This window comes from Pan troglodytes, chromosome 2 (assembly GCF_028858775.2).
Source record: "Pan troglodytes isolate AG18354 chromosome 2, NHGRI_mPanTro3-v2.0_pri, whole genome shotgun sequence".
NCBI lineage: Eukaryota > Metazoa > Chordata > Mammalia > Primates > Hominidae > Pan > Pan troglodytes.
The window spans coordinates 118,063,434-118,090,873 of record NC_086015.1 but is presented as its reverse complement, the minus strand read 5'-3'; the positions used below and the strand labels follow the sequence as shown (position 1 = coordinate 118,090,873).

The following is a 27,440-nucleotide window of genomic DNA, read 5'->3' as shown; positions in this document are numbered from 1 at the left end:
AGGAGAAAGAAAAAAAAATTAAATAAGGCAACAGAAGTCATTTTTAAGAATTTTAACCACATGAATAAAAGAAATATCAACATGATTACAATCTTTTAATATATCCACCATCCTCAACATTCTGTCATGTATATTGCCCCAGAGTAAAGTTAAGTATAAGATAAAATATGTTTAAAAACACAAAAAACAAGTGGGGCAAAGGAAGGATCTTGGGGAAGAGTACAACACTCTGATACAACATATTTTTTTTGTTCTAACATATGAAAATTGGCAAAGGATGGTGAAGCCCAGGACTGTGTCCCGAACCCTAGCCAGTGGCATTTTACTGAGGAAAAAAAAAAAAGTTACTTATGAATCAGTACAGCCATGCTTTGTTCTGCATGAGTGTTTTAATAGAGCGAGTGTAATATAAGGATCAGGTGGGCTCGTGGGAATGGAACAAAAGGTTTTGTAAAATTAAAGCAAAATAATTATAGCTCTAGGTGCAAAGCAAGCATACTCCAGCAGTTGATAGCAAGGACCTGCTCAGAATAGAGAAGGAAGGGAGCATGCTGGAAGTTTTTTCTTTTCTTTTCTTTTTTTTTATTCACTAACAAAGGCTTTTAATAGGTAACAGTTGTAAAGCATCTTTGAGAGTAATTAATGCACCCACACAAAAATTTATTAAAATGAAAATTTAAGGAATTGTCTAAAATGAATTAATTAACAAAAAAAGAACATCATGCCTTTCTTATTTTTTAAAGAAGGAGAGAAGGTTAAGCAAAGCAGATTTTTGTGAGATTGCATTTTTAAATGTTCCTGGTTTATTTAGTATCTGAATAGCCCTTAAAAAGAGAGTTGGCGAGATTTGTTATCCACCCCCTTTAGAAATACTAAATGGGGACAGACATAAAATGGGGATTAATTTGCTATAAATGAGCCTCAAAGCCCCTTGAAATTATGGTATCTCCTTACAAAATGACTGAAGTTTTTAATAAGTTTACAGGGACCTCTAGGAAGCAGAATGTGGTATTCAAAAGAAAGGAATGTGTGTACATTTTCTCACGTGGCCATTTCTATCCTGCATTGCCCTTACCCAGGTCATTGGAGCTATCCTTCCATGTGTGGCCTCCATGGAAGACAAAAGAGAAGATTCAAAGTGTGGTATTAGTAATTTTTAGCTCAGTATATTTTCTATCTCAACAGAAAAATAAAATTAACTTCATTTATCCTGTTTCTATAAGAATTTTAAATCATTATATTGGTTTGTTCCCCTTATTTTCTTTCATATTATTTCATACTGTGATACAATTATAAAGTAGAATATGTGCAGCGTGCTGAGAATTTACCTTTTACTGTGAAAATTATTTCTAGTTGATTGCAAAAGTATTTGTTTTCAGCATGTTGTTGGTAGTTATACCTCAAAAAGTTTTAGGTTCTGAAGTTGAGTAAATTTTCAAAGGTTAACTTTTCTAAATCTTCAATGCCGAAAATCATTGGAAATAACTGCCTTTCTTCCAATATTCCTTTGTTCAGTTAAGACCAGAAGCTAGCTGTGTAAAAAATATGAGTAAGAAAGAAAATTCATTTTGGAAGATAAATTTTAAAAACTAGCTTTGGTGATGACATATAAAAATAAATAATCATAGTTTTTGAAGATAATTTCCTTTAAAGGTATGATTATAAGACAACTTGTATAGTAGGCAAAACATACCCCAGTAGGCATATGATCTGTGAATTTTGGGTACATTTGCCTGGACTTTCTTTCTCTTTTTTTCATTGTTTCTTAAATGTTCATTATCTTCATGCCTTTATAATCTTTCAAGCTCTTTTCAGATTTTTCCTGTTGAAGAGAGTGGATTTAGTTGGTTTGAGTAATGTTGCACTGTTAGTATAGTATTCTTGCCTGTGAGGAAGAGCACATTTGTGAAGTTCCTTGGTGAGGACAATTTGCACTTGAGTAGATATACACTCCCTGTGTTCTTTTTCCTTTAGTCTCGAGGTATTTTACTTTCTCTGAGGATATGACTAAAAGAAGGAATATCGGGGAAAATGTATTTATAGTGTTAAGAACTTTCTTTTTTCATAGTAGTGGTTCCTGTCCCAATTCTTTACTCTATGATTTTAAACTAATGTGTCTGTTGGCCTTTGGACTGGGATAGTATGTTGGATAATATATTTGTTTTCTATTGCTGTTGTACCAACCACAAACTTAGCAGCTTATGACAATACAAATTTATTATTTGACAGTTCTGCAGATCAGAAGTTTAGATTGGCTCTACCAGTTTCTCTGCTGTAGGCTTTACAAGGCCAAAATCAAGGTGTCGGCTGGATTCTTAACTGGAGGAAACTCTGAAAAAAAATCCACTTTCATGCTTATTCAGTTCCTCATGGTTGTGGGACTAAGATCTCCATTTCCTTGCTATCAGCTGGGAACCGTCTTTAGATCCTTGCATGTGTGCTGTCCCTATATGTCAGAGCCAGCAGCAGCACCTTGAATCATTATTACACTTGACATCTTTCAAATTTCCCCTTCTACCACACCTCTTTTCCAAATTCCAGCCAAAAAAAGTTCTCTGCTTTTAAGATGATTAGACTGGGCCAGCTTGGATAATCTAGGATACTCTCCCTGTTTTAGTGTTAACAACCTTCATTACATTTACAGAGTCCCTTTTCCATGTAACATAACATTTTGCCATGTACCACAGGTTCTGGGCTTTAGGCAGTGGGCATTTTGGGGTGCAATTATTTTGCCTCCCACAGATGAATTCTAAAAGAATGAGTCACCTATCTCCATCATACATTTCTAGAGTACTCTGAGTATTCTAGTGCTTTTGATCTAGAAGATTCAGTATGAATTCTCACCTTCTAAATGCTATTAGTAGATTTTTTAAATATATATGTTATGAAACTTGGTAAAGAGTATTTATTTTCTGTTTGATAAACAGAATAACTAGGGGCGAGGGAAAACCAAGTTGACCATTAGGGCCTGAGGTAGACCAGAAATTTTTTGGTTTATGGCAGTGGTTTTATTTGTCCTAATCCTTTTAATCACTACAAAGCATACTAGAACCATAGAGAGAGCCCAGCTGGGAAAAGGAAGTAAGCCCAGATCAAGTGAATCAGAAATGAGATTACTAATTTATTTTTTATTTTTTATTTTATTTTACTTTTTTGAGACGGAGTCTCACTCTGTCACCCAGGCTGGGGTGCAGTGGCCTAATCTCGGCTCACTGCACCTCCATCTCCCAGGTTCAAGCGATTCTCAGGTAGCTGGGACTACAGGTGTGTGCCACCATGCCCGGTTACTTTTTTGTATTTTTAGTAGAGACGGGGTTTCACCATGTTGGCCAGGCTGGTCACGAACTCCTGACCTCAGGCAATCTGCCTGCCTCAGCCTCCGAAAGTGGGGATTACTAAAATTTTAATACAGGTGATTCACATGGAAGGCTGAGATAAATGCAGGAAACAGAAAAATCTCAAGTCTTTCACTGGTATCTAAGAGAGTGTGACCTATTGAGAGCAGGATGCAAGACATTATTAGGTTGGTCAGATAGATGGCAACATTTCAATTCATAGGTTGGTAATATGGGCTAAGGATGCAATAGTTAGGAATCCAAGTTAAATAAAGACTTCAGTTTAAGCTGAAAATGAAGAGGAAAGTTCTAACACTTTCTAACACCAGAAATACATCTTTAGATAAGGTCAAAGGAAGGGCCAAAAGGTCAAAAGGAAACGTGGACAAAGAGGGGATAAGGAAGAGGAACTGGAGGTAAATTTCATCCACACTTTGGAATTCTGTTCAAGGTTGGTTCTGGTATTTGGGATGGAAGGGTTGCTTTGAATATTAAGAGAGAAATATAGTACAGGTAAATCCACTAGATTATAATTTCTATTATATCATTTCCTTAAGGAAGAAATGAGCTCACCCCTGCAATCTGCCATCTTGTGTATTTTCATATTAGACTATATATTTCAGAGATAAAAACAGGAAGTAAAATTTTTAAGTAAGAAGGATAATTTCCCAAGTAAAAACAGGAAAGATAAGGACAATAAGATTGTAAATCTTTAACTATTTTTTTTACTCTAATTACAACAGAAACCTGAATATATGCTTATAAATTTGTAAGTCAGTTTTTAGTTATTTAATAAATCTAATTAAGTAATCACAAATCAACTAACAAGATAGTTGAAGTCAGATATATGTATGTTTATATTTTTTTCTCAAAGTATGTTCTACTATGTTATTCATGAAGCATTTTGGGTTTTTTGAGTATTTAAATCAACTAATTTTTTATTTAGGTTTGTTTTGTCATTTATTTGCACTTTAACAAAAAACAAATCTTCTATTTCCCAGTTAAGTAAACATTTAAGTAATACAAATGAAAAAAATAGAGTTCTGAGAAATATGCAATTGCGTAACAGAAGTCATATATGGGCTGACTCATAATTGCAAAGTAAAATCTCTGCAAAAGTCCTTAACAAGTGCATGTCTTTCATATTTAAAATACAGGCTGAGCATCCCTAATCCGAAAATCTGAAATCTGAAATGCTCCAAAATCTGAAATGTTTTGAACATGGACATGATGAGCAAAGGAAATGCTCATTGTAGTATTTCAGATTTCAGACTCTTGGATTAGGGGTACTCAACTGGTAAGTATATAATGCAAATATTCCAAAATCCGAAAAAAGCCTAAACTCCTAAATACTTCTGCTCCCAGATATTGTAGATAAAGGATATTCAAGCTATAATTAAAATGTTATGCATAATTTCCAAAATTCATCACTGTATGATACAATACACTTTACTGCTTACCTTTTATGAAAATGAAGGTAACATACAGATAAGAAGGAATTACAGATTTCTAAAAGATGGCGCTTTTTTCTACTCAGTTGACAACCAAAAGTTGCCCAGGCAAGAACATAACAATTGGCATTTACTAAGTGCTTATCATATATTACTACATGAAGTGGATTCTTTTTTTTTTCCATAAGTTATTGGGGTACAGGTGGTATTTGGTTACATGAATAAGTTCCTTTTTTTTTTTTAAGATGGAGTTTTGCTCTTGTTGCCCAGGCTGGAGTGCAATGGCATAATCTCAGCTCACTGAGCTCACTGCAACTACTGCCTCCTGGGTTCAAGTGATTCTCCTGCCTCAGCCTCCTGAGTAGGTGGGATTACAGGCACCCACTACCAAACCCAGCTAATTTTTTGTATTTTTACTACAGACAGGGTTTCACCATGTTGGCCAGGCTGGTCTTGAACTCCTGACCTCAGGTGATCGATATGAGTAAGTTCTTTAGTGGCGATTTGTGAGTTTTGGTGTACCCATCACCCAAGCAGCATACACTGCACCATATTTGCAGTCTTCTATCCCTCGCCCCCTTCCCACTCTTTCCTCCAAGACCCCAAAGTCCATTGCATCATTCTTGTTTTTTTGAGATGGAGTCTTGCTCTGTTGCCCAGGCTGGAGTGCAGTGTCATGATCTCAGCTCACTGCAGCCTCTGCCTTCCAGGTTAAAGTGATTCTCCTGCCTCAGGCTCTGGAGCACCTAGGATTACAGGTGCACACCACCATGCCCAGCTAATTTTTGTATTTTTATTAGAGACAGGGTTTCACCATGTTGGCCAGGCTGGTCTCAAACTCCTGACCTCAAGTGATCCACCCACCTCGTCCTCCCAAAGTTCTGGGATTACAGGTCTGAGCCACCGTGCCTAGCCCATTGCATCATTCCTATGCCTTTGCACCCTCATAGCTTAGCTCCCACATATCAGGAGAACATACAATGTTTGGTTTTCCATTCTGGAGTTACTTCACTTAGAATAATAGTCTCCAATCTCATCCAGGTCACTGCAAATGCTGTTAATTCATTCCTTTTTATGGCTGCATAGTATTCCATTTTATATATATATATATATATATATATATGCATTTTGGCACACAGTAAAACAAAGTATATTAGCTATTTAACAGGTGCAAATAGATATATTTGAAAGTATATTATCTATTTACCAGGTGCAAATAGATACATATGCATCAGATATATGCATATATATATGATGGAATAGTATGTATATAGTATATATGTATGATAGTGTGTGTATATAATATATATATGCACACCACAGTTTATCCACTCATTGATTGATGGGCATTTGGGTTGGCTCCATGATTTTGCAATTGTGAATTGTGCTGCTATAATATGTAGCAATTATAAGTGATTTGTCAACTTGTGCTGTTACTAAATGCATGATTAACAATAAAACACAGGCTTAACTCAACGGTATTATTTTTCTAACAAAATGATCAATCGTACACTAGTCCCCACACATGGACACGTACTACATGCAAACATCATCCATAACATATGCAGTACACGTTCAAAAATATCTATTTGCACCTGTTAAATAGCTAATATACTTTCTGTTTTACTGTGTGCCAAAATAAAATTTTATCGTGAAAGAATAAGTGCTATGGGTATCAACTCATTTGAGGGTGTATTCTATTGTCCTCATTTCCAAAGTAAGACAACACATGTGCCTAAGCAAGCTATGTGTAATGAATACTTTTTGAGTACTGTGTAGCATGGTAGCAAAATTACTGGGTATCAGAACCTGTGAGTTCTAGCCTTTGCTCTACCACATGTTAGATTTGTGATATTAATGAAGTCATTTAATCGTTTGTAGCCTCTCTTCCCTCGCTTATGAAAAAAGGATAATGATATCTCTCCTATTTACTTTCCAGAGTTGATAGTCACATCAGATGAGCTAAATATACTTTAAGGCATTTGAAGATTATGAATTACTATGTGAAACATTATTATGTTTTAAACAAATATAAACAATTCCCATTAGTACAGTTAAGGCAAGGTCTGTTTCCTCTTACATATAGTCATTCAAACATTGAAATTAGTTTATTATTGTTTATTTGCTTTGTTGTATCTGTTGCAGAGTCTCCTTGTAATTTCCTATATGTCTGATGAGTTGCTAATCACAATATTAAATGGTGTTGGTTTTCAATGTTATTGTAAGTATTAGACTAATGTTCAAAATCAGGGCAGTATTATATATTAGTGCACTATCAAAGACAGTTAACAGGGAGTAATGTAGAATTAATGATTAAAACATGAAGAATTGCTACAATATTATATATATTGCTATATAATTTTATCTATTTTTATTAATTAAATAGTTATTGGTCAAGTCATATTTTTTATTGATCTAAATTCCAGGAACAATGAAGAGCCAGATCCTTAAGGGTTGACTTGGAGAGAAGGAACACCTTTTTATTTTTAATGTGTGTGTGTTTTTGCTTGGTTTGTTTTGTATCTCATTTCCATTTCTCCAAATCCCTATCCCCAACCATTTATTATGGCTTGGTCCAGATTCTAGAGCCAATGGTTTTTCATATTAAGCTAATGGATAATTAGATGGTGCAGGGGTGAATTTCAGAGTTTATATAAGCCCTTTGAAAATGCATGCAAATACTTTATATTTTATCTAAATGTATACTTTATATGTATTTGTAAATATGCTTTTTCTTTCTTCCCACCCCTTCCTTGGAGAGAAGGTTGATAAGTTTCATTTATTCTCAAAGGACCACATGAAATTAAAAACACTTGGAACTGTTGAGTTAGAGCTATTGGTACCAAAGTGAGCATCAGCTGGAGAAAGAAATTTTCCTTTTTTCCCCTTTTTCCCAACTATCCTACTTGTGTCCCAGACATTTGGATCGGGGTGGGAAGCAGAGAAGGAAGATTAGAGGGCCAGCCAGTGGAGAAAGGATGAGAAAATACCTCTATAATGGCTTTACCTTTTTTTTTCTTTCCTTCTTTCTTGCTTTTTAACTCACTTTTTTCTCCTTTCTCCCTCCCTCCTCCCTTTCTGTTTCCTTCCTCCCTTCCTTCCTTTCTCCCTCACTTCCTTTCTTCTGTCCTTCCATCTTTCCTCCCTTCATCTCTCCTTCTTCCTTTTTCTTTTCAATATTTCTCTTCATAAGGTAAAATTTAATCAAGGACTTTTAATTAAGGGCCCATTTTATTTTAGTGCTGTGGCATATTCCTTTACTCATCTGCTTCTCATCACTTGATGCTGATTTTATTCATTTTATCACCATGCCAGTTTTGACAATATCCTACTCTGTTCTGCAGAAGTACTAGTGCTCTGCAGAAGTTACTTCTGTAATCGAAAATCCATAGAAATCAGTGGGAAAAAAGGTAGTATCTATGCAAAACCTATTCCTTATCTTCGTTTTTAACGTTTTGGGTCCCTACTTGAATATCATCATCTAAGCCAACATTTTTCCAATGAATAAAATAAAGAGACTAATTAATTTATGAATTATTTAAGATAGAAAATGGGTGAAATTAAGCTGTAATTCTTATATTTACTGATATAATTCAGTTACTTTAGATATGTGGACAAGACCATCTCCAACTTCTATAGAGAATTGAAAAAGAACTCAGGTTACATTTTTAACCATCTTGAACAAGAACATCCTATTACCATAAAGAGGGAATAGCTCTCTTCACTTTTTCATTTCATCCAAGTATCTTTGTACCATTGTTTATTTTCTTTAGAGAGAATGAGTTTGGGAAAGAAAGAAAAAGGTGATTATGTTATCATGGATTTCTGTTGTCAGTTAAAAATGTTGCAAAGCAGTTTTCTTGTAGGGTTTGAATTTTCTGGTTGGATTGACTTGGCTGTCAAAAAGTCAAGTAGATCTTTCTTCTCCCAGATTAAATTGATAATTGGCTGAAATAAAATGTTAAGAACAATTAGTAGGGGTAGAATTTTAAAGCTATTTAACACAGCAAACAAACTTCATAGGGCTATTTTGTGTGTGTTTTTTAAAACTTCTCCAGGGAACACATTGTATAACGCTATAACTTCCTGTTCCATGAAGTATTTCTTCGTTGACCTACCTGCAGTAACAGCTTAGCTTATATATATATATACACACACACACACACACACACACACACATTTCCATCCCACTATTGAATCCTTTTGAAGAAAAATCAAGGTACAGTCTCTTATTCATGCAAAAGCATTTAAGAGCACCTGTTTTAAAGATTAGAGCCTAATTCTTGCACTAGATGTTTTCAACTTCTCGTTTAAATATGGGAATGTTACTGTTTCTTGTCTTTCTTACCTGTCTACAGGCTTTTTTATCCGTTTCTGTGCCCATTTCAGATTGATAACACTCTCAATACCAGCTAGCCTTCTCATATTCCCTCTGCTGTTGTTTCTGCCCCTACCTTCTCTTACTCTTGCTTTGTTCAGTCCTCTCATGTTTCTCCATTCTTCATACTTAGAATTCTCTTTAACTTCTCATCTGGACGAATGCCTTTTAATTTTTATGTAGATTCAAACCCCATTTATTAGTAGTTTTCTTCTAAGTAGACAACCTCTTCTTTACCCAGAACTTCTCTTTGTAACCGTTTCATCCATATTAGGCTGTGTATTTTAAACAAACAAATAAAAATAAGTTGATATTTATCTTCCTTCTTAGTCAAAATGCTTCTTGGAGGTTGGGGACTCTTTCTTTGACGTGTTCTGTAGAGTATATTTCAGTTTGTCTTTTTAGTAAAGATGGCAACATCTCATTGGATTAGGAAAAATTGAAAACCACATGTTCCATGTAAAGAAAGAATTTATTGTTTCGATGTTTGTGCCACTCAAACACTGAATGCTTTATTTCTGCAAAAGCATATTGATTCGTTTTCTGCAGTGAATCTTATATTTTTCAACCTTGTTAAACAATATATTCTGAACTTGATTTAGTCTTTACATGATGATTTCCTGATAATCATTATTGTATTAGTTTCCTAGGGCTGCCATAATAGAATATCATAAATTGGGTTGTTTAAACAACAGAGATTTATTGGATCACAGTTCTGGAGGCAAGAAGTCTGAGATCAAGCTATTAGAAGGGATGGTTCCTTATGAGGGTTGTGGGAGGGAATCTGTTTCATGCCTCTTGCTTAGTTTCTGGAGTTTATGGCAATCGTTGGAATTCCTTGACCTGTAAGGCATCTCCCTGATTTCTGCCTTCATCTTTAATATAGGATTCTCCCAGTGTATGTGTGCCCATGTCCAAATTTCCCCTTTCTCTACAGGCATAAGTCATACTTGAGTAGAGACCCACCTTACTCCATTACGACTGCATCTTAATTAGGGACCCTATTTCCAAATATGGTCATTTTCTGAGATACTTGGGGTTAGAAATTTAACATATGAATTTTGGGAGGACACAATTAAACCCATAATAATTATGAACACTATTTTTTGTGCAGAGCTTTACCACAATGATTTCTGCAGGACTCAATAATAGAGATGTTTGCAAGCTGTACATAGTTCTTAGCTTTGCATACTTTTATTTCTCCCTCACCTCCTCTGTCTCCTCTTCATTCTGAGATAGAGCCATCATTTCTTACAGATATCATTGTACTTTCTTCCGAAAGTGCTTTCTTCCCATGTAATATGAATGGAGGGTCCAGATTACTGGTGTTACTGTGTATTAAAGAAGAATAAATTGGTTCCAAGTTAAAGTCTCCTTGGTAAGTAATGATGTATTTGGGCAACAGCGTGTACCTTATGGCATTTCTTTTCATTTCCCAAGGGCTCTATTTTCCCTCTTCTGGGTTTTTGACTGTGTTAACTTGAGATAACCCTATAAATGAATATAAGATTGCTAGATACTAAGGTACCAATATATTATTTTCTCCTTACAGAAAACTAAAGAAATATATCTCATAGAAATACTAGAAATTGGTGATCTTGTTTACTAATTGCTCAAGATTTTGCTCACTGATATAGGAAAATCACAGTTCCCTTTTGGATACTATAAGATGTGAAATTGGATTTTTACAGTGTCTGTTAGACTTCCATCTTTCAATAAACATAATACTAGAGCAGAATTGAGTTGAAATCAAATGTTGTGAGTGGGTAAGGTAATGTGCACATCCAGTTCTCAGCAGGTGGTTCTAAGCAGGATGCGGGGCCTGCACCCCAAGCTGCTAACCTATCAAGGGTAGCCCATGTGGTTCTGAGGGCACCGTGCTGATGAGCACCCACTGTGGTTCTGATTTTGGCAGCCACGGCTGAATCGGGTCTTTGATCTTTGGAGTGACTTCTGCCACAGTGAGCATATCTGTTTGTTTTGCCCCTCCCTTTGGTCATTATTCCAACCTGGCAGTACAGGACAAAAAAAAAAAAAAAAAAAAAGAGAGAGAGAGAGAGAGGTAGAAGGGGGTTGTGAGAGGATACTTCAGGAACACGGCTGTACCAAGTATGAAAAAGCTGCTTAAAAATTCTGGCTCTGAAAGCTCATGCATAACATTTTTGCTGACTCATTAATGAATACATTTTATTTCATGTGTCATCCAACAGCCTGCTAAAAATCACTTTCTCTGATTATATTTTCTCATTACTGGGGTTTTGAATCCATCATAAAATGCAGCCAGCCACACAAAGAAAAGGCAGTCCTGCTCCCTGTCTTTTAATAGTCTTCCTTCATAAGTGTCTGAATATGCTTGAAAACATTTACTTCTTACGCTTTGATATTTTAAAATCAATTCCTCTAATATATTTGAAAATCAGCTTCAGAGGTTTGATTACATTTTAATTTTATTTATTTATTTTTAATTGAAAAATAATTATGTATTTTTATGGGGTACAATGTGATATTTTGATCTGTGTATGCATTTTAGAAATATTTAATCAAGCCAGTTAATATATTCATCACCTCACTTGCATGTATGACATTTTGTTGAAATCTTTCAACAGATTTTGTAATAATCTCTATTTATTCCAATATACTGTTTAATGAAAAACATAAAGATGACTATTCTCATTTTATAGCTGAAAATAATGGAGACACTGAGGTACTATATATGCTATTTAAGGTTGTAGAAGAGTTAATGTCATTCTAACAATTTAAGTTTTCATTCTTATATTTGGGGATTTCTATATTCTATGTTCTATGCATATGTTCTATGCAATGATCAAAACACTTGATCCACATTATCTTAATAATATCATTGAGGTATCATAGATAAAAAGTAAACTGAGACATAGAAAGGCATTAAATTACTTGTAGCAAATCTCATAGCAAGGTCACAGGGAAGCTGATACAATCTTGGACTTCTTCTTATGGACTAGCCATGACTAGTTTTCTGACAAGAAACATTTTTCTCCTTTTGAGAATGTGAAGGTCGAAGATTTCCACTGAGAAAGCAATGCCTTAAAGTACTCTGAGAAAACTTTAGATTTTTAACTCTCAACCAAATATACAGCCCATTATATTGATCATCACTTAACAAGTTTAAAATACGTGAGTTCTAAACTTCTTGTTTAGAAAAACTGGGATTAAGTCACCTTTTCATTCCTTCATTATCTAGGTCTCACTAAGTAAAACATTTTAAGGTGTCAGGTATTTATATAACATATGTGAAAATATATAAGTTTAGGAATTGGAATGTATGTGGAATTTATTTGGGAAAAATAGCATCTACTTTGAAATGTGTCTGTCATAACTTCTGTTTGTCATCATTTTCAATTAGAAGACAAGGTTTTCCTGTATAAGGCTAGAAACTCAGACAGCCAGTAAGGAAGGAGGGACCAAACAGGCTAAAATTTTACTAAGTTGTAACCAATCCAGGTATCATGAAGAAAGAGTACGTGAAGTTGTCTTCTATACTTTTAACTTCTATGAATTAGGATTTTCATTTGAGAAATAAACAGATTCTAGAACGCCCTGGCTTCCCAGGAGGTGCCACTAGGTTAGTATGGCTCAGACGGATGCTCATTAACTCATCTGCTGGTTTTCCCATACAAAATATCTCAGCCAATATCCATAGAATAAACACCAATAATTGAGGGTCCAGGCAGTCCTTTATCCCAAATCAGAAACTTTACTTACACACACAAGCAAATGAAGAGAGCCTCCTTGCAGCTCCTCCATAAAGAAATACCACCATTTCATCTAGAACCAGCTTTATCACCAAAAATAAATGTTCTGTTTCATGGATGTTTGTGCCATAGTTTAGGTCAAGAATTATGGGTGGCTGGACTTAGTCAATGTCAAGAGAGAAGAAAGAATGTGGAGAGGGCATCAGAGTGCCCGGAGTTGGCAAATGCTGGCAGTTAGCTGTAAAGTTAGCAGCATGGGATTATTTGAAAAGAGCATATGATTATACTGAGTGGTGGCTTCCCCAGTGAGTACCAAATAAGCTTTTTCATCTACATTAAATACAATGTAATATTGTATTAATCACTTGGAAAAACAAGAATTTTTTCTATTATTAACTGGTGAGTTCCTGTGTCATCTATCTCTATTTTGTCTGTCAGCTCTGCTTTCTTAAACACAACCAGTTCAACTATATTATTAACATCTTCAAAGGAAAACCCTCCCAGACTACCAAGGCTAATTTGCTTTAGTTAAGATTTATTTACATTTATTGTCTAAGATAGGCTTCAATAATATATGGTCATTTGGTCCAGAAACAGTAAGTCTTAGTTGTATGTGGTAATCTTTAACTCTGAATACTTCAAATGCCCTATATTTTACACCTATTCTGGGCTAGATTTTGTGCTATGCACATTAAGCATATCATTTTCTTTCTTTTCTTTTCTTTTTTTTTTTTTTTGAGATGGAGTCTGGCTCTGTCACCCAGGCCAGAGTGCAGTGGCATGATCTCGGCTCACTGGAACCTCCATCTCCCAGGTTCAGGCGATTCTCCTACCTCAGCCCCCCAAGTAGATGGGATTACAGCTTTCTGCCACCACCCCAGCTAGTTTTTGTATTTTTATTAGAGACAGGATTTCACCATGTTGGCCAGGCTGGTCTCGAACTCCTGACTTCAGGTGATCCACCCAGCTCAGCCTCCCAAAGTGCTGGGAATACAGTCTTGAGCCACCGTGCCCGGACTTATTTTCTTTAATTTTCACAACATAAACATTACTTGTGACTGTGTAACTATAAAGTAATAAATCTGATTTTTGGTGGACATTAGTTGCCCTGGTCTCATTGTGTAGAATGAATTCACATAGTGTATATCTAGCTTCTCTACTTGTGAGTTTCATAATATACTAAATGGAGGTGGTAATAGTACCTAACATATAATGTTACTGTGGGAATTAAATGAGATACTATATGTAAAGTCCTTAGATTAGTCCCTAGCATATAGTCAGCACTCAATGAATGTTAATATTATTATGTGTAAGCATTGTGGGAATAAAAATCAAACATTTACTGATAAGTGCTCAGTATATAGTAGGAGCTCAATACATACATATTTAATGAATTAATAAACTATGTAAATTCTTTAAATGGCTAGATGTTACTGATCTATGGTAAATAGTATTCTGGCTGTTGCCTTACACTGTTAAATATAATATAAAGCAAAATGTTAAATAACACCAAGAGTTCTGTATAGTTTCTAGGAGTATTTACTATCTATGAAAGAGCTTTTTGGGGGTTTAGGAGTATTATGTCCTTTCTCATTTAACATTTGCACTCTTAGTCCCATATAGCATGTGCTATCTGACTAGAGGTAGATGTGTGACCACAAAATGGACATAGATTTTTCCCGTGCCTTTAACAGTCATGCAGATATGATTTATCTTATGGTACAGTGAAAACAGAAGCAGTACAAGCCTGCCCATAGTAAAAGAAGATAAATAGGCAAGAAAACACAGAAAGGCAGTGTGTGTCAAGCATGTTTCATGTTTGCCTCAGAGAACTGAAACACACAAAGTGAGAAAGACATGTATGTTACTATGTGCCAGTGCTAGAGATGCTGCATGCTTTTTTGATGATATCAAGACATTATAGTTTTGGGGAACATTTGTTTCTTAATAAATTTATTTTTAAATCCTGCAATATTTACCATCTGAAACATTTATCTGAAATTGTCATGTATTAAATCCCATCTTTTCTAGAACTGGTGCTCTGCTTCTAGTAACAGTTTGAGAAAGAGTTCAAAGGTTTGCCTCTCCCTAGAATGTTCTTCTCACCACTGGTACTTCTACCCAACCTTTACAAATAGTTGATGCATCACTTCTAGGAGGCCCATCCTATATGTTTATGTATATTTGTGTCATTGCTCTGGCTATATTGTATTACAGTTTTCATTTGAGATGTGTGTTTTCTCTTTTAGAGTCTGGTGACTAAATTGTGAGCTTCTTGAATAACGAGGCTGTGCTTTACTTATCTCCAATATTATTCAGTTCCTGAAATAGAGTAGATGCTCAATAAATATGTATCCAATAAATTAATAAATTTGCAGTCTCAAACACAGGCGTATATTCTTATATAAGATTAAGGACATTAATAAAATTTTTTTATTTGCATGTTCCTAAAGTGATTGTGAATCTTTGGAAATTGTTTATGAACATATTAATATATTTCTTAGTGCTCTAGTCACTTTGAGGGAAATTTTTTAATCTTCGAAAAACATATTTTTTAATCTCTGTATATTCTTTTTTACCCCGAGCATTACTTTTGCATAATGGACTCAAGTGTGTTGTCAATTACTGATTATTTGGTTGAGCCACACAGAAACTGTTAGAAATCCTTATTTTTATTTGCACACTATCTGTTTGGTGGCTTTGTTCAAGCCCATGGATTGTCAGTTAAATGGAAAAGTCTTACTTTCAAGCAAAATTCTCAGCATTTAATACAGTGTGTAGCATATATTTGGGAGTCAATAAATGTTCATAGAATGCATGAACAAATCAGTCATTGTTGCAAACTGATTTGAGGATGAGGTATGAGATTTTTTTTTTAAGGCTAAATGAAATGCCCAGTATCACATAGCAGGATAAGAGAAAATCTGACACTCATAACTCATACTTCTGTGTTTCCAGACTGTTACCCAAGCTCACTGAGAAGTGCAGTATATGTCTGATTTCTCAACTTCACCCTGCAGTAAACTTTTGCAATCCAGAGGCTAGAGACTTCTTTTGTGAATGTTGTCTGCCCAATGACTGTGTTGGCACCAGGGAGTCCCTAGCAGATAAAGTGGAGGAACATATGGTTTCCATCTGAATACAAATTGGTGGACATAACGTGGTAATTCAACTGAGATGTCCTCTATATTGTAAACTGAAAGAGTATGATTAGAGGTGTTTATAAACGGCATCTGAATTCCCCCACACCCCTCCCCATCCCCTTTCCACTGTAGTTTTATCTGTCTGAATCATAGCAATCTAGCCTCCCAGCCTCACTGCATTATTTGTGAAAATGGCCAGTGTGAGGAATTATTAATTAAAGCTAACAAATCACCCTGACGAGCTGTGCCCTGGCGTGGCTGAAGGTTGATTGGCGAAAGTGTTCTCCTTTGGAGAAAAGACTTTTTGTGCTCGTGACGCAGTCAGGGACGGATTATTGAATATGCAAGTTAGAAGAAAAATCACAGGACAAGCAAATTGAGTATTTACTGGCAAATAATTGCACTCTTAAGCTGTGGCTCTCTTCCTAAATTCTTAACATTCTCGAGGGTTAGAAAGAAACACAGAAAAATGCATCGGTACAGAGTACATTTCAAAAAAAATACATAGACTGATGTTTCAGACTTGTGCAGGTAAGTGTGATTGTGTGTGCATGGAAAGTGAAAGAACAAGGGAAAGCAAAGGAAAGATAAGGGAAAAAGCATAACTGTTAGTCTGGTGAGTTTTTAAAATCAACTTGTTTATTGGAGCTCAGCGTATTTCTAAGTTGGAAATTTAGTTTCAGTGCTGCATTTATTGTGAAAGTTAGAGACGTGAGAATGAGAGAGGATTTTCTCAAAGTTGTTTGTCTTTATTAGCAGAAGAATATGTTAATGTTTTGTCCCAATAGTAATTATAAATTTTGTTCAGATATTTGTGGATATATGTGTAAAATTATCACTTGATTTAAAGATCTTTAGTTATTTTCAACATTGTTGATTATGACACGTCATACAGTGTTTCGAACATATTTGGGTACAACTATTGCATTTATTTTTAAAAGTAAACACTGTTTTCGTTAGGACCAAGCTAATCCTTATTGAGAATTTCTAAAGGGACATTATAGTTTTGGAATACTTAAACTTCAGACGTCTATAATAACTAAAGTGTCCTTATTGTCAATTGTGTGGTCTTTTTATCTGTAATGTTAATCAGACTGCTAAGTTTTGTGGACATCGTAAGACAGGAGACACTAGTTTAGAGGTCTTTCAGGAATAAATTTAAATACATAGAAATATAAGTGTGCAAATGAAGGTTAATTCCATGTATAAAATATAGACATTAAGAAACAGAGATACTCTTACAAGTACAGCTAGGTTATGTGAGCAACATTACCAGAATATATATATCCATTGCAGATGAATTGCATATTCTGTGATAACCTGGAAAATGCGCTTTCATCGACAACAAACTGTTTTTGAAATGAAAGTAAGTGACTGGAAAAATAGTGCTTTTGGCTTTTAATAACTATGAAAAACATTGATTTAAAACAAAGGCATAATCATAATTTAAACTAAATTAACTAATTAATAATTTCAAGATGTTTTAACAATATAACATCTACATGATACTAGTAATAGGAATAATAATAAAAATGGAAAATCTGGTAATCACACAGAAATTAATCAGATGACTCTCATGTTTTAGAAAATCAGAATTTTAAAATATAAATAAATAAAACATATGTTGCCTTCTAATCTATTCCTTGAGCCAAGTAATGTTGTATTGGTTAGGATTTTTCTCTTACTATATCCTATGTTATTAAAAAATGTAATTTGTCTTGGTATAGGGAATAGAGCTCATAAGAAAGTTTAGAAAATATATTTTTTAAAGGTTTAATTCCCACTGGATCACATTCTGTCCTCAGATTTCAAGAGGCAGCCTCCTTAAAGTTTCTTGTGACTATTTGAGGGCAAAATTTGGTCCATTATTTAGAAATAGCAAAGGGGGCATTTAAAGCATATGTTCAGAGACTTAACCATCTGCCTGCTTTATTATGAATACCACAGAGTTATGAGAAATTGGAAAGACTCAAAAATTGAACCAGAGTTCTATGCAAGATTTTAAAAATACAGCACTCCGATTTTTAAAAAAAATGTTTTGCAACCACCTACTTTTGCTAAGTATATCTTATTAGTCTTCTATGTAAGAATAGTATTATTCCACCTTTTTGACGTATGGTAAGTGAATGGCAAAGTATAGTTGAGTGACATGAACCTATAGAAAGTTAAGCATAATCCTTTCTCTCTGATTTAACCCACTAAATATGAGTACCTGTGGAGTTTTAGACTTGTCATCAGTGAAACTCACAGTGACTTAGAGAAACATTATAAAATGGTGACTGCTGGAACAAAAATGAAGTCCAGCTGCTAGTTTCTGGACTGTCTACAAATGAGTTGCAAGAGACATGCGGAGGCCAGACTAAAGAGCCCTTCTGTAATCCAACTGTGATGTAATGAAAGTATGAATCAGCTATTGGTTGCCCATGCTGAGGGGGAAAAGCAACAAAATATTTTTTTAAAGTGCAAATTGACATTATTCCCAGGTGGTACTGTATTCCTTTGGTATCTGGAAGGATATGAGATTCAGAAATTAATAAAAGAACAAAAATCATACTTAAGTCCCAAGCATAATAATATTTCACCTAGAGTGGTCGTATAAGGACATATCAATATGAATATAATTGTTAAAATGTCTAATACTCGATTAGAGTTCTTCCACATTACCTGAGTTTTACTAGAATCAGACTGAGACTGGCTGGATCATTCTCAGAGGAAAATATGCAAAGTAGACTAAACTTAGCCTGAATACAAGTTTTTGGTGTTGAGATGACTATCACTCTTCGTTGCTTAATGAAAAGTATTTACTTAAAAGAAAATAATACTGGAAGCAAAGGACTGAAATATTTGGTTTGAAGACTCTAAGTAAAAAATGTATGTGTATGTATCATGTATACTTCTATATTTGTTTACATAAAAATGTTTTCAGGAATATACACTTTATTAGGCTGATTAAGCCAAAACTTTTTTGTGTGTGTAATCGAAAGACTGAACACAAAAATTTTAAAACAGAACTGAAAGATGTCAGTCAGAACTGAATTAATGACCTGGGGCTGAAAATACCTATGTCAAATTTCATATGGATTTTTTCATGGTGGTATTTTAATTTTATATCTCCCTAAATGGAAGTGCTGCAGTCAAGTGAATCTATAGCCCAAAGAATAATGAAATATGTCAATTATTTTAGGTGGTTAGTTTTTATTTTTTATTTTGAGTACATGTGATGTAAATACCAAATACACATACATACATATGTTTTTGTTTTGTTTATTTGTCTTATTTACTATTTATTGCACCAGTAAGGGAATTAAAATGGCTGACAATGAAAAAATAAACATAAATACATGATTGCAGCAAAATACATGAATTAGAAATAGGTAAGAGAAATAAAACAATAAAGGAAAGGATATAAAAATGGAGTTAGAAGTGAGGTCAGCATAAAACTATATTCAATGAAGTGCTATACAGTTGCCTTTAAACTTTCTTGCAGCAAAGTTAAAGAGAAAAGCTTGTTACACAGTTTGTAACATCCATAAGCATAAGAAAATAATTTTCATTATTCGTCTTGAAAATGGCTCTTGAAAACAGCTCTTAGTTCTCCAAGAAATCAATGCTAAAGCAACTCCCGCTGTAAAGAATTGAAGGCTGCAGATACCTAAAGGTCAGGTCAGAAGCAGAAGCAGTACCTTCCCTGGGACATGGATGTGGAAGTAGACCAAAGTAATCCCCTTTTAATCCCAGGGCATGTGTTTCTAGAGAGAGAGAGAAAAAAAGGACACCATTAACGCAGTAATGTTGGCAAGCTAAAAATGTGTGGAAAGTAGGGAGTTAAAGGGGGAATTTAAAAAAATTATTTCATGTAAATAAATACATATATATTTTAGCAGCAAATCAAAGATTTAGAAGGCACTCGCTTTTAACCATTAAAACGTGTTATCAAATAAACCTCTTGAATCAATGTTGCTTTCCTAAATTGTTCATAAAACACTTCTGTACTGCTGCCATTCTTCCTCCACTTTTACTTTAAGCAGATTGTCAGTCTCTTTGAAGTTTTAAAAAGAGTCATTTCTGGCTTGAAATTTAATATTTCTTGCCCTTATGTCCTCCCTTGGTTCATTTTGAGAAGTCTTAGCAAATTGCCTATTCTTTTCACAGGTAATTTTGATAGTTAAGTCACATTTAATAGGCTAGTCTCTTCTCTTCGTATTGAAAAGGTGAACTGTATAGATTTATTATTATATTACCTTGTAGCCTAGTCCATGGTAAGTAGTCCAAGGACCAACTGTATCAGGATTACCTAGGGATTACCTATATCAGGATTATCTAGAGCACCTGTTAAAATGGAGATTCCTGAACCCCATTCCAGAATTTCTAAATCAGAAGCTCTGAGAATGTAGCCTGGATCTGCAGTTTAGGAAACTGCCCAGGTTAGTTGTGCATAATAAAGTTTGAAGTCCACTATTTTAAAATTGTGACTTTAAACATTTCTAGTATATGAGCATAAAATAGTAGGATTTCTCTACAACAATCAATGAGGGTTTATTATACTGTATTAACACTAACTAAAACACTAATACATACTCAATAATATGTGATTGCCTGCTCATAAATCTAGAAACATCTAGATTAGACAAAACTCTGAATTTGTTTGAACCCCTTTAAGCCATATCTCACCATTTTAAAAATATTATTTTATTTTTAAGCTATCATTTATTAAGAACTACTATATACAAAGTCATATGTTGAGTCTGGGCACTAGAGATAAAAAGATGAATAAAAGAGTTTCTTGTCTGAAAAAACTCATAACTAGAATAATTATGTTATTACTAGGATATTTTCTTATCCATACTAGGATAACTATGAATTGCCACATAATCTACTCTTTAAGTAAAACTCAAGGTTCCATATGGTATTATATCACTAAGTATACAGTTGTTGGTAGCAATTTTATAGAATAGGACCCTACTACAATTTGGAAGCTGCAAAACATAAGAAAACCCTGTAGGGTCTTCCTCCTCCCCACAGTGTGAGATTTTATCTCCTAAAACTAGGATGAGAGGGTATCATGGGGTCCTCCTGATTCCATTTCTCTCATCATTAATCAGTGATTTGTTACCAGGATCCTTTTTGGGAAGAGAAGAGAAATGTGTGTGAGTGAATATACCAGACATTCTGAGAACTTGCATGTCTCTTTCTCCCCTTCCCTTCTGGTGGCTCAGCTGGCCTGTAAAAGATGCTGGAGCCTAAATGGCAGCGGCCTCCCCAGTTCGCAGGTGAGGCACAGTATGAAGGGGCCCAAGCACCTCTCACGTGGCACTCTTTGCTCCACAAGTTACAGCAGTGCCAGAAATTGAGTATCAACAGGCTAGAAAGGATGTATTGCACATAAAGGAATTAATTAGGTAGTGGTCTGAGGAACATGATAAGAGCTTGCAGTTTCATTGGTGATTGAAGTTTTCCTGGAAACCTTTTGGGAACACCTTTCCCCTTTGTTTCCAGAAAAATATAAGAAATACAGTGGAAACATCTATACCTTTTTCCTTCTTTTCAACATATATTTATTGAGGATGTAATGCCATGCCTTCTTTTAGGGACTAGGGGTACTGTAGTGAATAAAATAAAGTTAGTACTTTCATGAAGTTTATATTATAATGGGGTAGGAAAGGAATAAAATTACTAAATATAAAATATAAATGTGGCTGGGTGTGGTAGCTCACGCCTGTAATCTCAGCACTTTGGAAGGCCAAGGCGGGCAGATCACCTGAGGTCAGGAGTTTGAGACCAGCCTGGCCATCATGGCAAAACCCCGTCTCTATTAAAAATGCAAAATTAGCTGGGCGTGGTAGCACATGCCTGTAATCAAAGCTGCTTGGGTGGCTGAAGCAGGAAAATCGCTTGAACTCGGGAGGCGGAGGTTGCAGTGAGCTGAGATCGCGCCGTTGCACTCCAGCCTGGGGAGCAAAGCGGAACTCCATCTCAAAAAAAAAAAGTGTGTGTGTATATGTGTATATATATATATACATGTATGTGTGTATATATATACATACATGTATACATATATACATTATATATACAGGTATACATCTATACATTATATATACAGGTATACATCTATACATTATATATACAGGTATACATATATACATTATATATACAGGTATACATATATACATTATATACAGGTATACATATATACATTATATATATATAAAATATGCTTCATTTTTTAGAAATTGCCTCCTGTGTTCCCCATTACTTCTAATTATCCTCATATTATTTCATAATGTGTATGTGTGTGTGTGCGTGTATTCCTTGATGCATTTGTAAAATCCTCCAGAGAATAGACCAGTAAATTCAAGACACTTCTTGTGGGAAACTTCTTTCCATGGGGACCTGCACATAATGTAAGGGGAGAAACAAATCATCTGCAAATACCAAGAGTGTGCATTGTCAACCCTAAAATAATTCTTTTTCATCTTTTGTGCTTGTTCTGGTGTATGTGTGTTCTGGGTTTTTTCATTGAACTGAGTGGTAGGCACTCAAGATGCTTAGAGCTCTAAGAGGTAGATAAGTAATGGGGTCAATCTTCAAGGGACTTCACATAAAGCAGAGAAGACTGATAATTAACAATAGTATGTGGCCTTCATAAGGTTCTGAGGCAGACAGAGTAAGGAGTACTGTCCTTCAAAAGGTCAGAGAGTAGAGCAACAGGAAAGGCTTCCCAGCAGGAGTTATGTTTTAACTGAGACTAACAACCTAATTGTAAAACAAAACAAAAACATTTTTTAAGTAAAGTCCTGAATTTCCCCTTGATCACCTAAGTAATGTGCCCATGTTGAAAATATTTCTGACAATAGGAAAAAGTATTTTTTAAAGAAAGTAAAATCACCACTTAGAGAAACTATTGTTAACATTCATCAGATACTTTTTTGAGCACGTATTATGTCCTAAGGTTATGCCAACCGGCTACAGCTTCTCAGAAGGGAGCATTTTAATTGGCAGATAGTGTGAATAGCACTAACTCAAACCTTAACTCATTTCAGCTGTCTTCAGATTTGGCTTACAGACCAAATGGGCCCCAACCCTAATAAGGTAGATAAAACAACACAAATGGAGTATTCTCTTGAACAAACACCATAGCACCTGCTATATCCCCCACCTAGAGTAGATGCGAGAGTCAGATTCCTTGGGTTCCAATCCTGACTTGTACCTCTTTTCTATCTGTGTGATCTTTACCAAATTATTGGATTTCTATATCTCAATGTGCTTTTCTGTTAAATTGGATTTACGGTACTTACCTCATGTAATATTTTGAGAAATTAATAAGATAATACATGTAAAGTGCTAATCACAGTACCTGGCACATAGTAGAGTTCAATAAATGCTATCTATTATTTATTGGTGATTACTAGTATTATTACTACTATTACAGTTATTTTTATTACCAGAGAAACTTGCTGAAAATATATTTTGTCCAGTACAACTCCATTATTATTACTAACAAAACAATTCAAAACACATTTCTTACTGAGAGTGGGTCAGAGATATTATCTTTCCAACACACATTAAGAATCTGGATTTTATAGATGAAAATTGTAATACGATTTAGCTCAGTAGATAAATGACATTATGTGGACTAAATTTCTGTTTCTAGATAGAAATAATGTCTAAATGTGCCTTAAATGCCCTTCATGTCACATATTTTGTTGCAACAATTTGTGATTAACTTGGTTTGTTTTATTAAAAGAAACTTGTAAATCCAACGCTCTTATGTTTTCCAGATAGTGCCACCTTTCTTTATTCAATCAGTGATGGAAAATGATAAGAAATACAGTTTTACCTAAAGAGGGTATTTTCAGGAAGGAAGAGATTCTAATGGTCAGATCTGTGATTTAGCATAATAGCAAACAAAGATAACTATCCTAGCAGGTGCCACATAGTAGGTGACTAAAGAATCTTTATTGAATTGAAGTATATTTTGTAAGAAAAAGCATACGTCAATCCAGGTGTTATGTGGAAGTTTAAGTGATTTTAAGAGAATGCACAAATTATATGCTCATGGACAAGTTACTTTTTGTGACTAAATCTTCAAATGGAAAATAAACCAATAATATCTTCATTACATGGTGAGTGTGTATAGTCCTTGGTAGAGTTCTTGGAACATAATAGGTACTTGATAACTGATACCTGCTAACAACAGAAATAACCACAACAATAATAACACATAAAAGTCCTGTGTATAATGGCTATAAGCTCATTAATATGTAACACATATGATTTGTATGTATTGATATATAAATAATAACATTTTAAATTGCTTTGCTAATGTTTGACACACAGTAGGAACTTGGTGTAAATTTGATCTATTTAAATACCCTCATAAAAAGATTGCTTTAGTTATTTTAGTTAAATGAAAATGCAGTTCAAAAATCTAAAACTAACTTAATCCTTTGGAAAATGACAATAAAAGCAAAAGCTACCTAAGGATATCTTACTGAAATGGTCAAATAATTTGGGCTCAATGCAAATGAATAGCAGGAATACCACTCTACTTCAAAGAGTAGACAAAGGGAATTAACTTGGAAAACTCTTAGGTGACCCCTATTTTGAATCTTATTAATTGGAAGCATTTTAAAGCTCAAAAGGCTGTTATTGCTAGTTACAGTGGTAGCTACATATGGAAAATGGCTGCAGAGATTCACAATACAAAAATAGTCCATTGCTAAATTCAAAATTCTGTTAATGTCACAAACAGTGGGACGTGAAACACAAATGAATTGTGATGACAGTTGAGTACCAAGCTGCCTATTTTTTCCCCCTCAGAGCTGCCCATATTTGGCTTTGTATTTTCCTCAGTCCTGATTTAACCCATAAATATTTGTATTTTCTGCAGCTAGCCTCACCTTGGATCATACTACTTAAGCATTTTCTTCCTAAGTGTTTCTCAATTCCTAGGAATTCTGCTTTACTGCTTTTCTTCCTACAGATAAGCATTTTTAAATATGTCTTTACCTATTGCTTTAGAGTCAGATTTTGAATCTTTTTTCACCTACAGTCCGATGAGGCTCAATGTTGCTCTTTACTCTCCCATTTCTCCTCAGTGTTTAAAGTGTAACCTGCAGGCTAGGGCCTATTTCTTCTCCGTGTTGCTTTGACTTGGTACTTGCTGTCATCCTGATCATCTGCATTTATTTGCTACCATCATTTTTTAAAAACTGGTTTTTTAAATGTCACTCTTATCCTTTATGATAGAAGGTCTTTATGATCCGGATTTGGGGAGCAAGACTTATTTTATGAACCCACTAAACTCTCTTATAAATGCAGCAGTTCCGCATAACCATAAGCTAGCTTGACCTTTGGGAAATGTCATTAAAAAATCTCTAAAGAGTATTGCTAAAATGACCAAATTATTTAGGCTTAATAGATTTTGTAGCATGGATACCAGACCTACTCACAGAGCAACAGTCCTGGCTGAATATATTTTATCTGGGTTTTACTGCATGTGGTGATTTGGCTGCCATTTATTGAGTGACCTCTCTGTGCCAAGCATTTTACATTTAATTCTTAAAACAATTTTGTGAGATGGGTACCATTATCTTCATTTAATAGGTAAGAAAATCTTGACCTAGAGAGGCTAAATGACTTGTTAAAACGTGGAAATGGGATACAAACCAAAGTTTCTAAGACTAACGTTCATCCTTTCTCCATTTCCACATGCTTGTGCCTGGTTATATATTTACATTATTGGTAATGGGAAAGAAGTTTATAGTATAATTCACTTGGAGGCATGGCCAATTTATTCCTTCCTTCCTTCCTTCCTTCCTTCCTTTTCTTTCTTTCTTTCTTTGATGGAGTCACGGACTGTCGCCTGGGTTGGAGTGCGGTGGTGCGATCTCCGCTCACTGCAAGCTCCGCCTCCTGGGTTCAAGTGATTCTCTTGCCTCTGCCTCCCAAGTAGCCGGGATTACAGGTATCCACTGCCACACCCAGCTACTTTTTTGTATTTTTAGTAGCGACGGGGTTTCACTATGTTGGCCAGGCTGGTCTCAAATTCCTGACCTTGTGATCCGCCCACCTTGGCCTCCCAAAGTTCATGGATTACAGGCTTGAGCCACCGCACCCAGCTGCCAATTTCTTTAAAACAAAGTGATGGTGAGATTTTGCTATGTTGTCATGTTATAGAGCTATGAATCCAAGGCTATAGATTGACTAGATCTCCAGTAGCAAAAGGTACATAAGTATAGGCAACATCCTTTGATTTTCCCTTTGGTTTTGGAGGACATGTTATTGTCAGTTTTGAAGAAACTACAACTTAATATGTGTGGCTTATGTACTAGGCATTCCTGACTTCTCATCGAGTGCCTCCTGTGACTTGTCCTACCTTTTCCTCCAAAACTAAAATCTAATTATTCTTAACAAACATATCCTGTAGGCCTTTTTCCCACCAAGTTTTCTGAAGAATTGTTTTTATTATAATTATTTAGTGCTTTATTAAAGTGGGCAATTAAAGCATTTTAAATGCCTCCATCATCAATCTATATGTTTATCTTATGAGGCATTAACACCACTTTACTTTTATACAGCACTTTGCAGTTTACAGCTTGAAACATGTATACCCCAAAAATAGCACATTGCCTTTTCATCAGAATAGGGATATCTAATTTAACAATAGTCGCCACATACAGTGAAGCAGTGAGAAGACTGGCCTTCAAACCAGTAATCTTCATTTTCTGCAGAAGTGCCCAAGCCTGGCTTTCCTCTTTGCCTTTATGCAGTTGGACCATTGAGTTCACCAGATTGCACCCCAAACTCCATTATTTTGCTTTGAGCAAGGACTGAGAGTTAGTGTAGACTAGTTAGTAACTTTGCCACAACAGGTTTACTTTTACTTTATTTGTGTCAGAACCTCTAAAAGGATCTCGTGAAAATTTCCTGGAATTTAGAGTGAAATTTTAGCTAGAAAGAAAGAGAAAGAGAGAGAAAGAGGAAGCTACAACAAAACCAAAAGAAAGAAAGAGAGAGAAAGAAAGAAAAGAAAGAAAGAAAGAAAGAAGGAAAGAAAGAGAAAGAAAGAAAGAAGCTACAACAAAAACCCCAGAACCATCTTTTTTCAAATATTCCCTTGAAAAGAAAACTATAAAAAATTTATGTTAAGATTCTGGGTCTTTGAATTACTCATCATGAGCACTTTTCCTGGGCAGTATCTCCCATGTTCACCCTTCCTCTGGTCACATTGAATGTTCAATTTCCTTTTCTCACTCTGACAGTTACCAATGTTGATATGTCTTCATTATTATTTATTACTTTAAATTTAAAGCAGAGTAGTTTTTTTCTCGCTTTTTGAAAATTCAATAAGTTTTATTGTGTATGTATCAAAAGTCACTATATAACTGTGCTCTCAATCT

General features: G+C 34.9%; 1 protein-coding gene across 44 annotated transcripts in view; it reads left to right on the top strand.

Annotated features, from left to right (window-relative positions):
- The window catches only part of ZBTB20 (zinc finger and BTB domain containing 20), an 830,436-nt gene that overhangs the window by 372,271 nt on the left and 430,725 nt on the right, over nt 1-27,440 (top strand). The window contains exon 1 of one of the 44 annotated variants that reach the window (XM_054682147.2): nt 16,156-16,569. The exons of 42 other annotated variants lie outside the window; for them this stretch is intronic. The gene's annotated coding sequence lies outside the window, so the exon portion shown is untranslated. Of the gene's footprint in view, nt 1-16,155; nt 16,570-27,440 lie in introns of those variants that run through there. One more of the 44 variants, XM_054682181.2, reaches the window with a different exon arrangement.